A 16,070-nucleotide genomic window follows, 5' to 3' on the forward strand; every position below is an offset into this window, starting at 1 on the left:
TTCAGGCATTAACAACCTTTTATTGTTTTCATTTTTTTTTTTCAGATTGAGACATATTATTTTCTAAACCCCATAACAGACAAAATGGGATTGGTTGAAAAAGGATTTTACACAGACTTGTTACAAACATTTACCTACTACTCATGTGTCTCTAATAGGGCTGAAACGATTCCTTGAGTAGCTCGAATACAAAAAAAAACATTGAGGCAGAGGCTTCATTTAGTCCATTTACTGTAACTACACACAGAACAATGTGTTTCCCCACGGACCATTATTGCTGACGCACAAACCGATAAACACTGGACATATTTAAGACCATAAATGAATGGTGGTTAGTTATGATGTCCTTAAGTTAGCTATGTTTTGTGAAAGAGTGTCATTTATGTTGATTGTCTCATTCTCTCTCTGTGACTCACAGAAAGTTAGAAAGTTAGTCAATTAGAAACGAAGAGTGCCTCAGCATGATTGAAAATGTGATACTGATTTTATGCAACAGTTCATCAATAAACAAGGTTAATATTAAGAGACCTACATTTTTGACAGCATATTGCCTGTTTTTGCTCTATTTCACCAACAAATAGCCATTTCAAACACAGCCACAGCACTGTTTTGCGTCTTTGAGCAACATGACGGCATTTCGTTCGTAAATAGGCCTACATCTAAATGCCTCAATTTCTTGATTTATTGCATTGGTTTTAGGTTGTAGTGTTTACCTTTTTCTAAAGTAATGTGAAATTGATTTTTGTATTTTTATTCATTTTATATATATGTATATATATATAATAAATGAATAAAAATACAAAAATCACTTACTCGATTAATCGATAGAATACTCGGTAGAATACTCAATTACTAAAATAATCGATAGCTACAGCCCTAGTCTCTAATAACAATTTCATGATAACAAATGTAACATTTTTAGGACTGAAGCTAAAAATACACAAATTGTGTGTCTATTGTGTGTCTAATTTAGAAGTTTAACTAAAACCATAATTTTATTGTTTTAGTCCTTAACAAGTGATCCGCAAGAAATGCTTTCATTCTTAATTGTTTTCTCAATGTTTTTCCAAAAATATTAACAGGGTTGAAGTCTGTAATACGTTTAAAGGGATACTTTGCCTTCAATGATTTTTTTTTTTTTTAGTTTTGTTTCTCTCTCATATTGTCCCCTTATTTCTCGGTCAACATATCTGCATGCCCAACACTGTGTTTCTGCTGCAAATGTCTGGTGCAATTTCTGATGTAGGATGCTTGTCAAAGTTTACGTGGACATATAAAAAAATCTATTTATAACAAAATATTAGTTGTCCTGATATACTTTGGTAAGTATACATTTGCTGCAACCATGACTATATTATATTTTTTTTATTAAAATTATTAAGACGTTTACAACCCTGTAACAATGAGAAATACATATATTTGTGACAGGGTTGAGGTTTTTCACCCAAATTGTCACTGCTCCTCATGTAGTTGGGAGAGTAGACCATATATGGCAACAATAAAACAAGTATGTTGTATATACTTATGGATTGAATTAAAATGTTGAAAAAGAATCATTTTTTAGGCTTGACAGTACTCTCCCTGACTATAATATGCCTAAAAAATATGAATAAAAAGTATGATACTACTAGCCATTTTTTGCACCACTAGGGAGCCTTTGCAGAGAGTTTGATTGACAAGCGATCTGACCAATCATAACATCAAATCTGCTGTTTTTATCCAACAAACAAACCAGACAGAAAAATACAATAACATCGGTGGACTTAAACAATGATGTGACATCTTTCCGTGTTGAAACAAGATGCCTTCTGATGTTTATTCATGTTTATTTAATGCTATAACTAATAAAGAGAAAGAGATGATCGGCTCATGTACCACATGAAATGAAGCGCTAAAGCGATCTGTCACAACTCATAAAGGGCCACAAAACGGCATTTGTTGTTTGAATTTCTTAAAAAATGACAAAATTTGAAAGCTGAGACTTCCTTTGATACATATTGCAACATATTTTTATCGCGTGAGAACATGAGTTGTGGTGTGAGAGCGCCAAGGCTTATCACACATAGTAACAGTAACGAAGGGGGGCGGGTCTTTGCAAAGGATCAACTAATGCTGCAACCTGAATGGATGACTGAGCTGTTTTGTAAATGGTCGCAATAAGGTAATATGCATTTACGTGACAAAGGCATAGCTAGCAAACTGTAGGCTGTTCTAACCACTGGTGATGACAGTAACTCAAGATTGAGCTGCGATGCTAAGACATCTTTGGTTATTATAGTGTTAAGGGAAGGGCCATGCTCAGTGAAAAAACACCAAAAATGCCCCAAAATTCTGAACACCAAAATGGTGAAAAACTGTTTAACAGTCTACAATTCAGTACTGCATAGTTCACATTTTTTGTAACGTATTTTCAGCAATACATCTCTAACATTTTTAATGTGTTTAGAAACACTGAATTGCCTTGACACAGACTTTGTAACACAACATTACTGATAAAACTAAGAAGAAACCTAACGATTTACATAACATATAATCATATGCAGAGACTTCTGGAAATGTCCTTTTACTGTTTTTCAGTATAAATGTGACAGTATTTTACTGTAAAATTACATATAATGTCATGTTCATCCATTCAGTTTTCAATGTATGGTAAGGTAACTTTAGTTTTAACTGTAGAACATTTATAAGAGATAGAAGGTGATATTGCACAGATAGCATACTTTTTCAGTAAGTCAGCCTAATGTTATGGACTGAATACTGTCATAACTTCACATGCAATCAAGAATTTCCAAATGCACTTGCTTCACTGGAAAAATAAATGTCCAAATCATTCATCCTTTGCATAAACCCTGTGCCATGAGAATAACACTGAGTCTCATGGAGCCCCCAGATTTCTGTGGTCACAGATGGGCCTGAGGATTAGCTCTGTGCAATCCGGATATTCAGGTAATACTGTCTGGTTTGTGGAACATACCAGTTTGAAGCCCCACAAATTACATTCCACCATGTCTGGCTCTGTGATTCTTCAGTCATGCCCATTGTGGCTTTTCTGTGGAAAGTGGTGGTTAATTTGTGAACACCAAGGGCCATGCACATGCACATGACAGTGCCTCTTAGCTCAGTCTGTGGAATTACAAAATTGAATTGAAAGTAAGTGAATAGAAAAGAATGCACATGGGCTATTTATACTACAACAAAAGGTGTCTGTTCTTCAAATACTTTCATGTTTTAATTTTATTTGAAACCTTTGATTTTAAGATGAACACTTAGTGTTTCTAACTGTTAAGTAATGAGAGTCTAGATGTGATTTCCCAGGACATGTAGTGTTTGTGATGTGTTAAGTGTGGCTGTACAGTTATGACTGTGTAGTTATGGCTTAGTCCACTAGAGGACAGTAGAACAAAACTTTCTAGTTATTCCTTTTACTTGCACTGAACTGTGCCCTAAGGTCTGCTGTTATTTATATTGGCATGTAGACGTGCTGTCCTAAAATGCAGGTCTGTGTAGTGCAAAGTTGTTTAGTAGAAAAGTATTGATTTCAACTATATTCCAGCTATAGGTTTATATTTTACTTTTACTTCTTCTCAGCTCTTTTTAAATCAATCCATTTTAATGTGTAAAATAAAATGAGCACTATGCAGCAACTGGGTTTTTGACATTTGTATGTATATGACTGTTAAAGATAAAAAAAATGTCATATTTCGTCTGCATTTCTTGATAAATATGGTCAGAACAGCAACAGCAAAAAATATGAGATTGTATGTCCAAGTCTCTGAATGTTGTGGAAGGCTACAGAGTGCTGTGAATGATGCTACTGTCTTTGGGACGTTTCCCCACAAACCCCTCAGAGTTATGTAAAGAATGTGTGCCAGACCGCTGCCCGCGACCGGATGTCTTTCATGATGAAAACAGGCTTCAGGAGGAAACGCCCAGCCAGTGCAGACTCAGGTGCAGTCCATTACGATTTATGCTGTTTATTCTTTTGATTTATTCATAACCTGGTGGAGACACCTTTCCCTTCAGCAATAAATGAAGTGATTTTTCCATCTGTTTTGTTGGAATATTATGATCCTGCCAGGAGGGAGGACAGTGAAATAAGGTTGCTTTTCCAAGTCTGTCTGAATGGATGATTAAAACGTATAAAACTAGTGACTAAATCAAGAAGTAGCTTCAGGCTCAAGGTAAATGCTCATCACCTTCAGAATGACTGACAGTGCTCAAAGTCTGTCAAATCTGTCACCAAACCAGAAAAAGCTGTTTACACATTTTTATATGAATTATCATGTGATATCTACACGAAACCCAAATTCTTTGTGTAATACTTTCTATATTAGTAAACTATACAGCACTGCACAGAACAAGTGAGATGAAGTGTCTGCTGCACTTTATCTGTTATTTAAACGACACAACATAATAAAAGTAAAATGCAACTCTAAATCAAAAACATTTATCCGGTTTCATTGATCTCATTCATTTATCCTGTTTTACATGTTCAGAACATATTTGCAAACATGTTTTAAGTGCTTTCAGTGCATAATTTATCAGTAGGTTTGGCAATCGTGAAGAGGTTCTTATTCGGAACATTAAAAACAGAACCGAGTGATTTTCATTAACTTCTTTTAAGCTCCCGCATGTGTATCTAGTATACAGCACCATACTAAACTACTCTGAAGAGCCTGTCCAAATACCCACACTTGCCGTCTTGGCCGCTTTAGAGTGTATTCGCAATATGAAATAAGTACACAAGACTGTCCCAGCTCTTAAACCCCAGTTTTGTTTTGTTTTTTAGATTTATTTTTGGCATTTTTATGCCTTTATTTGGATAGGACAGTGTAGATGGACATGAAGCAAAGTGGGAGAGAGAGAAGGGGGTGGGATCGGAAAACGGGTCCACAATCCGGGATTCGAACTCGGGTTGCCCGCAGCACAATGGCATGCTAACCACAAGGCTACTGGCGCCAACAAACCCCAGGTTTTAAGACTTGTATGGTTTAATATAAAGTAAATGATATCTACTACTGAAATAGGTAGTAGAAACCTCATGAAAGGTTTACCTTATTTAATACATCATTTTATGCATATTATTGGACTGTGGGGGGGCGCCATTATTTCGATGACGTAAAATGGTTGCACTTGGCCAACTAATGGCACTAACTGTTACCTGTTGTTATTTTTACCGCAACACAACTCCGAATATAAAATACTGATAGGATGCCACACTGTGTGGTATTTAGAAGTGTATTTTATTGAAAATCATGAAAAAAGCTCTGTAAACACTAGTATTTTTACATAAATATGTCTTATCAGGTAATGAAAAGGTATTGGGACAAGCCCAATGTTTTCTGCACTAATCACCGCTAATCGACCAATCCGATTCCGTAACGAAAGACTCCTGTGAGCCGGTTCTTCCTGTGAATCACAAACACTTATGAAACATTCAAGGGGGTGATGATCTTTTCTGAAGCGACTACAAACTTCTGATCTGAACGTTATTTTCGTCCCCGACATGATTATAATCCTGTTATGTTGAATTTTATGCTCATTTGAATACAATCAATACTTGCTGGTTGTTCTCTATAGGCCTATGATGAGTTTTTTTTTAATCAGTGGTAACAGAAATTAATAAATCGAATTATTTGGCAATGAGTGCATGCAATAATAAATCCATTTAAAATATTTCTACCTCACATGTTTTCTACCAAAATGTTATTATATTATTTAATCGTTAATATGAATCGGAACCGTTGCTAATCAGCGCTATTCAAATGCTGTATAAGCAGGCAGTTGACTGGGATTTGAAACACCGCCACTGTGGTATTTCTTCGTGTGTCAGTGTATTCGAGATTGACTTGAGCGTCTCTTCTGTTGGGAGTTTGAAGAAGGGGCGGGACGATCCCAGCAATCTCACAACCGCTGAGGTACGAGGCGCTTGATAGTGTATAATGGATCCCGGACGCGCATGCAAAGTTTGTGAGCGCCGAACCGAGCCGTGTTTTCATTTGACAGTCTCAGAGCCACGGACTCTGTCCGTATCTTCGACAGGCTGTCCTGTGGAAAAGAGCAGCCATGGACTTTAATCAAGCGCTGAGTAGATCACATGAAAGGGGCGAGTCGCTGGAGCTCTTAGAAACATTTTCATGAACATACAGTGAAGTCACTCAGGGACTTTACACGGATGATTGCAATGATTATTGAACTCACGGGAGCCCAAACAGCGCGTGCCAGCTGTCTGGAACTGACCTTACTGCAAGAATGATGATGGTGATGATGATGAAGGGGTGCAAGTGAACGTTTCAGGTATACAAAACACGAATTTTCAAGTTAAAATATTGCCTTATTATACCTGTTATATATATATATATATATATATATATATATAGCTACTTAACTGTTAGATATATGTATAATATGTTTAAATGAAGACTTGCAGACAAGTGTTTTAAGAGCTTGACTTTATATTTACAGCTTTTTGGAGGAGTACACAATAAAAATCTTACAGAATATATTTAGGAATGCACTTTTTGTTGCATAGGCTGACAGGTAGGCCATCAGATAAAAATTACTAATGTTTTATAAGAGGTACATGTCAGTTTTAACAAAATTCAACAGTTTTTAATGCTTCTTATTTTGACAGATATCTGGGAATCTCTGTTCTGACAGCAGGTCCTTTCATGTTTGTTGCAGAAATGCAAATGTAGGCTAGGTTAAACATAAGCATGCTTACCTCTACCTTAACCCATTAAATCTGGTTTAATCTCTGCCAATAGCATTCATTCACTTACTAAATTCTATATTGCTCTTAATTTGGTAACAATAATAATAATTAAACAGTTCTGTTTTGACTTTGGTTTGCTCTTAAAATGGCACTCTGCCTCAGCCGTTATGTGTTTAATGTGTTTCCTGATCCTATTTGTTATTTTTCCATCATTATAAGTGGCCGAATTATCTCCATGTAGCCTAGTGGTCTTATCGGAGTGGATGAAATCAAAAGGAGTCCATCAGCTACTGCAAATGCTGCTTTGTGAATGGAAGTGTTCTATTTCTGAGGAAGCACTGCGTAAATAGAGACTATAAATCTACTTATCTCTGAGTCACATAAGCTCCCTAGCAGTACTACACAAAGAGGGATACTCTATGTCCTCGCATGTCTTAAACTGCTTTCTGAAACTCGCTTGACACAGGCTTGAATTTATGAATGAACAAAAAGTGCTTTGGTCAAATTATTGCGCTAAATATTCATTCCACGAAATTATATTTCTGCAACTCTGCATCCTGAGATTTAGGTAATATTTAGAGAAGCGAATGGGGTTGTACATGCCATATTCTGTGGAATCCAAACACTTTTATTCTCTGTTGATGTTCTTTATGAATTATTTTTGCACTGCTTTGAAAGACAGAATCCCCATGCTGTTTTTGAGCACACTGTCAGGATTTGGCGATGAGCATATCCCTGGATTCCTTTGAGCCCCCAAAGGGAATAATATATTTGAGCAACCAGTTGGAACAGGTTTTGTGGTAAGATCTATTTAAAGAAATGGGTCATGTTTGGGTTGTTTGACTGTCCCAAACAAACAATTTTGATTTGACTTCCACAATCATAACTGGTTTAGGGGAGGATAGCCATCTGTCTCTGTGATAATCTGAGGGATACCCTGTGTAATTATTTTGTATACACTACTGTTCAGAAATACTATGGACCACTACTGTTTTCAACATTAGTAGTAAATGTTTCTTAAGCATCAAATCAGCATATTAGGATGATTTCCATAATGTGACTTCCATAATGTACTTAAAGTGCTCTATTTTCACACACTAATTTCTAATTTGAATAATTTTTAGCATAAGTACAAAATTGGTGCATGAAAATAGACCACTTTAAGTACGTTATGGAAGTGCACTTTTTTCTGGGTTATGTGGTACTGAAGACTGGCATAATGGCTGCTAAAAACACAGCTTTGCATCACAGAAATAAATTACATTTTAAAATATATTAACATAAAAAAACTGTAAAAGTATTTTAAAGTATTACTATTTTACTGTATTTTTAATTAAATAAATGCAGCTTTGGTGAGAATAAGAGATTTCTCTCAAAAACGACTATAAAAGAATCTTACAAATAATGGCGATTTGAGAGTTTGATAACAGATCACCATTGCAGACAGGAAGTTTCTATTTCAAATCAATATAAGAGAAACTGTATATTTCAGAGCTACCAGTATAGTAAACTATTTTGAAAACCAGTGTATCCACACACTCCCATAAACACAATTTGCAAGCAAAACTGCGCACATAGAAGAAATGAGAAGAAAGCTGACATCTGTCTCTCCATCTGAGAGCATTCAAATGCAGAGCCTCTTGTGGTGGGCTCTATTTCCCCTCTGCAGGCTTGTTCATGGGGAGATTGCTGACTGAGGTTATTACTTCAGCTCTCCACCACATTGAGGAATTTCTTTACTACAGTATGTGTGTATGGTTGCCGTCTTGCCTCCAGTTGTAACTTGGGAGGAAAGTTAATATCCTTAACTTGTTTAAAGTTGACTCTGGAATTGGAGTTCTTTTAATGTACTGTAGAAGCATAAAATATGACATCAACAGGTGGATGCTCAAATCAGGATCATTAGGGATGCAACCGATAACTATTTTTTTACAGACCGACAAGTATAATAATGGGAACATTGAATGATCTTGGAGAGTGTTTTACCATGCTGACTGTCGTAACCGAATGCGAAGTTTGCCTTTTGTGGGGCTTAAGAATAACACAGAATAGTACACACAATATTGCTGTTGGAGCAATCCGGCAAAGAATGTTAGTATCGGATCCAATACCGATATTGAGAGTTGGATTGGCACATCCCTAGTAATCATTTCATAGGATTTTTATTAAAACTCTTATGAAAAGCTAGCCCTTGTCTAAATCACCTCATTTGCCCTGTCGGCATATCATGAGAATGAATGGTGCATATTTTAGAGCATTTATCTTAGATTGTATTCATTCTTTCTCTTAAATCTCTCCCTTCAATCTGTTTAGACTCTCTAATGTTTCTATTTGCGTGTTTTTCTCTCACAAGTTGGTCTTGTGCTGAAATCTTTTCTAATCCACATCATTAACTAATCAGCTCAGCGAGAACATGATTTTCTGGCCAGCATTTGTTCTTGGATTCTTAGTAAAGACCTTTTTTTTGAGTTATCCCAGATGAGCCAAGATGGAAGTATTTCACACAGTATTTAGTATTTAGTACAGTATTTATTGTGAATGTAGCAAACTTTGTGGTCATGCTTAATTAGAGTGGTTTACAATGTTTAAACCAGAGTTCATTTAGACTTTGTTTATGAATGACATGAATATATTTATTTGTGGGTTTTTCTTTTTTGACAGACTTATTATATCAACACACTTGAAATTCAGGTTATGTAAAACTTTCATGCTCTACTGTGGTCCAGCAAACACTTTGGAGTTCCAGTTAACTAGGGCTGCCCTCAACTAAAGATTGTTCTGGTCGCTAGTAGTCGTTTGTTTTAAGCATTAGTCGACTGTTAGTCACACATTTATTAATAAACCACATGCAGTGTTTCCCCTAGGATTCCAAGTTTGGGGGGGGCCGGGATTACCAACGGTACGGTATTTCTGTTGAAAAATCTCAATTTCAACATTTTGAACAATAGGGCCCTACAATCTTTTTTGTTTCTTTTTTCAGAAATTCTTGTGGGTTTTAATTTTTCTGATAATCAAATACAGGCGTTAAATATTTATTTATTTTTAATGAAATTAAATTAAACCTTTTTATTTTTTGTCAAACAAACAGAGTTTTTCTGTTATTTCTGTTATTATTATAATTTCTGCATTTAATTGTTTAATTAAATTTGCCAGAAATAGGAATATTTAAACACCTACATTATACTGTACACAAGTAATACAAGACTAATACATTTCTGTTACATGTTAAACCGTACTTTTTTTTTTAAGGTTAGTTTTTGTGTGTATACACTACAAGTACACACACAAGTGACTCTCACAGCAGTTCTGGAGATTAAGTTCATGCGTTTATGTTGTCATATAATGAGAGGCAGAGGCTGAAAATAACCGCGAGCGCCACGTGTGCTTCATCATTTGTGGAGCGGCCTCTTTCGGTGTGACGGCACACCTACAGGCATCTGAGAACGGCTCGATTTGAAAAAGGGGATATTATTTTTACAGATTAATTAAAAACCGCTGCATGGATTTTTATCATTATAGGGTAGATTTGTACATACACTGCCAACACACATTAATGTTCAAACAACACGAAAAAGTGAACTTAGCATCCGATGACCCCTTTAAATGACGTCTGTTGTGATTTGGCGCTATACAGAAAATAAAGTTTACGTGACCTTAAAGAGGGGCGGCTGCCGTTTCGGGGGCGCGTCGCCCCCCTAATATAATGGCAGGGGAAACACTGATATAAATCATAATAATGAGACTTTAACTGCCTACATAGTCTAATAAGGGATCAAGCGCACACAAGAAAAAAAAAGCTTGCCACAGTGCACCAGCAGAATTATGAATGTGTCAGGGAAAAACAGCAAGGAGACGTATTATGCATTAACATTTTAATAATTTATAAACTAGCACTTTCTTTGTTTTTGGTTTAAGAGATGAAGTCGGCGACACTGACTCATCATCTCCGCAGTAGTTGATGCGCCTTTATGCATGTTTGATACGGATTACATGATCATAATCTTCATGTCTGTAAGGCAAGTGTACACAGAGTTTCGGAGTTTCGCGCTCAAGTTCACAGAGACAGAGACAGCAGAAAGCGTTTTGCTTTAATTATTTTACAAAAGCGCAACGTTTTGGTGTTATTCTAAGTGCACACAAATAAAGTCTTTACAGATTCGAAAGATGTATTACTTTTATCTGTATGACCAAAAATGACAGAGTATTTTAAGAGCAAGTGACTGCACTGGCGCCTCCATCTGTTATGCAGTGAGCGCTCTACTGCTCAGCTTCCACACGCCGCACAAACTTTAATAGCGCACATTTTTCTAGATTAACATTAGATTAAGCAGCCATGTAAAGTTGCTACTACATACATAATTTAGATAAAAAGCCATAATTGAGGTCAATGAATGATAGGCAAGAGTTTGGATGTCCTGTCCGATGTCCGTCTGAATCTGTCCATCACGGACTGCGTGACTTCGCCACTTCTGTGGATTTTTAATTTTAATTTTGTACATTAACAAAATATCTAAAAATTGCTTTTGGATTCATGTCATAAAAAAATGCTTTTTAAGTTTTCTTTTTAAAACAATATGTTGGCTAGGACACCAGTATGAACTTGAGGAGAAGCTCATACATCCAGTTGATTAGTCATTTTCTCTCAGAAAAGTTAGTTCTCAGAAAAGGTCTAGCAGCATTTTTGAATGGTTTGTCTTTGAGGTTTGGTTATATAATGTATTCAGACATTTTTTAAGAGTGATTTTTAGTATCCAAATAATTTTAGGGCTACTGTATGATGTGATTTGTTACATAAAATCAAATGATACTCCACAACGTCTTCCTAATGTCTTTACAAATTAGTGCTTTATATTTTAGGGCCACTGTCTGACTTAATAATGTGATTTATTACAAGAAACAAATGATACTGCACAACGTCTTCCCCATGTGCTCACAAATTTGCTTTTAGAATAAGATTTGTTGTTTGTTAATCTAATTGTTTTTTTGTTTTTTTTAAATATCCTTAGCTTATTGTGACGTCTGTTTCTTGCAGTAATGTTAAGGCACTGAGCCTAATCTTAATCCTATTTTTCTAGTGCTTGTTATTAATGTGACTGCTCATTCACGTGTTGTTCCCTTCAAGTTATTCACATGATGTTCTGACAGTTTCTTGTGTTGGTCACTACTTTATCTCCAATGTAAAATCTGGTTCCTGAAGCGAAGTAATGTATATGTGGTTGGACAGATACTTGTAAAACAGTGTTTGTAGAAATGTCAGTTTTCTAGTTTTGAGTATGTGCTGAGCCAGAACTTTCTGATCTTAGATTGTTTTTGATGTGTCTTTCGCACTGAGCAGTGGTCCGTGAAAAGTTTCTATATAAAAATAGTTTTGAAGCATTATATAGATCTCAGCTCAGAGTTTTCACTAGGAGCCTGAGCCCTCTTCATCAGAACCTACAAACAGATAAAAATGGTCTGAAAATGTAGGGTTGAAACTTCTTTTAGCATCTGGATAGAAGTGCTTACATAATAATACATTCAATCATTGCATAATAATCATTGATATCAGATGTCCATAAACCAGAAATCAGTTTATGTAAACTGGCTCCTAAAACTCAACTCTTCTTCTCTTTTATGTGGTTTATGTATTTATTGTATTGCCATATCTCATCTTTCAGTTTCGCTACACAAATCATGACAAACACTAGACTGTGGGCGTGAAGTGGTAGAACAATTTTCTCCTTTCTCCTCTCTACCAGACTGATGGAATTCACTCCATTTGGCAGGAACTCCCAAGTGCATCTGTTTAAAGACTAAAAACATTATCCTGTCGTGGAGCCAGTGATGACCGTGATCAGGGTCCTTTGCATTCCTCTTGGCCCCTGTCATAATGTGACAAAATATCTTGCGCCTAACCCTCAGTGGTATTTCCGTGCGAGTCATTATGGTTATGGCGAAGAAGTTGGAAAAGTAGCTAAATCCAATCCAAGAAATGGGATTTCCTTACTTGGCCTGTCACAGTATCGGTTTATTCTTGTGAGTATGCAGGATACGTTGCAACATATGATATCTAGGTGCGCAATTTTACGCACATCTGCAGTCTCTTGGCTCACAGCCATGGGAAAAGACGTTTTAGGAGGTTTCAGCAGTGGATATAAATGGGCGTCTTCCCAACCTGACGTCTGCACCTTCGATACGATTCACACATAGGCGCCGCTTTGAGAAGTTTGCCAAATCCAAGATTGCAGAAAAGCAAACAGTGCTTTAAAGGGAGACGTAGAGACGTCTTTGACGTCCTCCACTCTGCGACAGCAAATCGCTCCATGTAGCTCCGAAAAACGCGGGCTTTGCGGACTTCGAGACCGTTCAGTCAGTCCGTGTTGGTCGCCGTTCTGCTTAAATTATGCTTGGCTGGAATAGATGGATTTCCCTACTGAAGCTGTGGTTTAGTCTGAGAGAGGCAATGCAGGGCTGTTGCTGGGTTTCTCTGAGACCCATTAGCTTTTACAGCAGCTTAAATTCCTTGTCGGTGTGCCAGAGCTGAGATCATGGCTTGTTTTTCTTCTTGTTTGGTCTTTATCAGACGCTGATTTGCATGACAGGTCTTCAGAACGGCAGGTTTTTATCTCATTTTTCACTTCAGTTGTTTCTCTCAAGCGTAATAACAAACATGTGTCTGCTTCGGTGGGACACTGATGTGGGCGATCGTTTGAAAGCGCTCCATCAGTGCATGGCACACACCTGCTGAGAAAAACCGCGGCTGCAGAGCTGAATGAGTTTTTTTTTTTTTAACCGTTCATCTGCATCCACGTTCCTTCTTTCCTTCGATACCTCGACTGATATCTTTTTCCATCCTCTGCATTTTGCGCTGTGGTTCTCATCCATCATTCAGCCTTTGAGACGCAGATGGTAGTTGGCTGAATGTTTGATCAGTGGCCTAAATGAAAGGAGGTTATGGCTTTTGATTGATATGAGGTTGATGAGCGCCATTACAGTGTCTTGTTATATCACTTTATTGTGTGGTAATGTAATGTTTATGTTGCCCTCTGCTCATGATCCAGCATGTGTGGGTTGGCAAAGCTTGAGTTGAATGGTCTAGCAAAAGTAAGTAATGACACGGACTGAACTTACATCATGACATCATGTGCATAAATCACGTTTAGAGCTGCAGACTCACTCACTGCAGACTTAAGACGCCCCTTCCTTTTTATTAAAGGCATAGTTCACCCAAAAATGAAAATTCTGGTATTAATTACTTGCCCTCATGTCGTTCCAAATCCATAAGATCTACGTTCATCTTCAGAACCCAAATAAAGAAAATTTTGATGAAATCCGAGCTTTCTGACCCTGCATAGACAGCAACACAACTACCACATTCAACATCATTAAAATAGTCCATGTGACATCAGTGGTTCAACCCCAATTTTAAAAGTCAAGAGAATATTTTTTTGTGCACAAAGAAAACAAAAATAATGACTTTATTTAGGGCTGGACAGTAATTAAATATCAATACATATCACGGTATAATTTTTTTTCAATGACGGTAATATGTGAATGTATCTTTGAAGGGAAATGACAATGGTATTTTCATTTTATCTGATAAAGTAGCGTAAAGTAGCAATTACAGAAGAACTCGTTGTTTCAGCCGTTCCAAAAGCGCCCCCTGCTTGCAGAGAATGAATTTGCATTTTCAATAAGCCCGTCTCCACATGTTTTTGTTGTTGCTCAATTTTTTCTGTTTTCTGCAGCAGCTCTGAGCACTTTTCATATTCTTTAACCTGGCTAAGCACTTTTGTTTCAATCCATAAGAATAATCAGCTTATGTTATAGTTTAAAGATATGGTCACACTTTATTTTAAGTTCAGTTCTCGCTATTAATAAACCATTAACTACAACTTTTTCCTCAGTAAACTCCTAATTTCCTGCTTATTCATAGTTGTTTAGTTTAGGTGTTGGGTAGGATTAGGGATGTAGAATATGGTCGAGCAGAATAAATGCTTTATATGTACTAATAAACAGCCAATATGTTATTCATAGGCATGCTAATAAGCAACTAGTTAATAGTAAGAATTGGTCCCTGTACTAAAGTGTTATCAAAGATATTGATATTAATAAGGTGAGTCTGAGAGTCTTGTGTTTATTTGACGGTGATTTCACATTTCTTGTTTGTATGAAGGCTAAATACAAATAAAAGGTGAACATTCATTCATTTGTATTTTTATTTCTAAAATATTATATAGTTTTATAGGAGGAGTTTTCAAAGACTTGGCAAATTCATTTTTCAGAAATTTTGTAGGTACAGACATCTGTTTTTTTAAACATTGTTCATTTCGATATTGGAATTACATCGCGTCGACCGAAATTAAGAAATATATTGTGATATTTGGTCATATCGTCCAGCCCTAACTTTATTCAATTTTGTATTTCATCGAAAATATCTTAATTTGTGTTCCGAAATGAACAAAGGTGATACAGGTTTAGAATGATATGAGGGTCAGTAACAGAATTTTCTTTTTTAACTATCCCTTTAAAGAGGCAGTAATTATTTACCGATGTTGTTCCAAAACATCTTGAAATTCTTCTGTGGAACACAAAGTATGAAATTTTAAAGAATATTTTGGAAGTCAAGCCTAAAAATGATGAAAAAGCATCATTAGAGACTCAAAACGTGGACTGTATGTCTTCTGAAGTCATACAGCAGCCAAAATTTAATTTGTTATTCACTGAAAATATCTCAGCTGCATCTCACAAATCAAAAATTATATGTTTATTTCAGTTTGTTCCTCCACACATTTTTCAGTCTGGTCTTTTGGAATGAGTCAGTGATAATGAGATTTTCATTTTTGGGTGACCAGGCATGAATTAAAAAATTGACCTAATTTATTTTCTAAATCTTGTTCTCTCAATCTTGTTGTGAGCAATTCATCCACACATTTTTGTTTTGTTTTTTTTGACCGTTTAATTTTGAATCAAAATATCATAACTGGATCTTCCGGTAAAACAACAAACTGGTGGTGACGCATGTCAAACTTTTACAATCATTTAGTCCTCTTAAACCCTGTCCACAATCAACTACCAACATGCATTGATATCTCCCTTCATTTTTGAGTGCATTGCTCACATTCAAAAACCAACATACACAACCAAGGCCCTGCCCAACATTTTTTTTCTTTTTCAAATCCGTTACTGTCGCTATTTCCGTTTCACTGCAACTTCAGGTATTCTAAAGAAAACAAACAACTTATCCTCAAATATTTTTCATCTTGTTTTTCCCCTGTTGGCACAGTGTAAATGCAGTTAGACAAGGTGGAGGTGTTGGGACATGCACACCAGTTGTGCACATGTGATTCATGTTATCTGAAAGGACATCATCAGT

General features: G+C 36.3%; 1 protein-coding gene across 3 annotated transcripts in view; it reads left to right on the top strand.

Moving 5' to 3' along the window:
• Nucleotides 1-16,070, top strand: part of pdzd2 (PDZ domain containing 2) — an 83,791-nt gene that overhangs the window by 24,674 nt on the left and 43,047 nt on the right. Inside the window, exon 1 of one of the 3 annotated variants that reach the window (XM_051110661.1) lies at nucleotides 5,920-6,297. The exons of the other annotated variants lie outside the window; for them this stretch is intronic. The gene's annotated coding sequence lies outside the window, so the exon portion shown is untranslated. Of the gene's footprint in view, nucleotides 1-5,919; nucleotides 6,298-16,070 lie in introns of those variants that run through there. 3 annotated transcript variants of the gene reach the window in all.

Source organism: Labeo rohita, chromosome 5 (genome assembly GCF_022985175.1).
Source record: "Labeo rohita strain BAU-BD-2019 chromosome 5, IGBB_LRoh.1.0, whole genome shotgun sequence".
NCBI classification, from domain to species: Eukaryota; Metazoa; Chordata; class Actinopteri; order Cypriniformes; family Cyprinidae; genus Labeo; species Labeo rohita.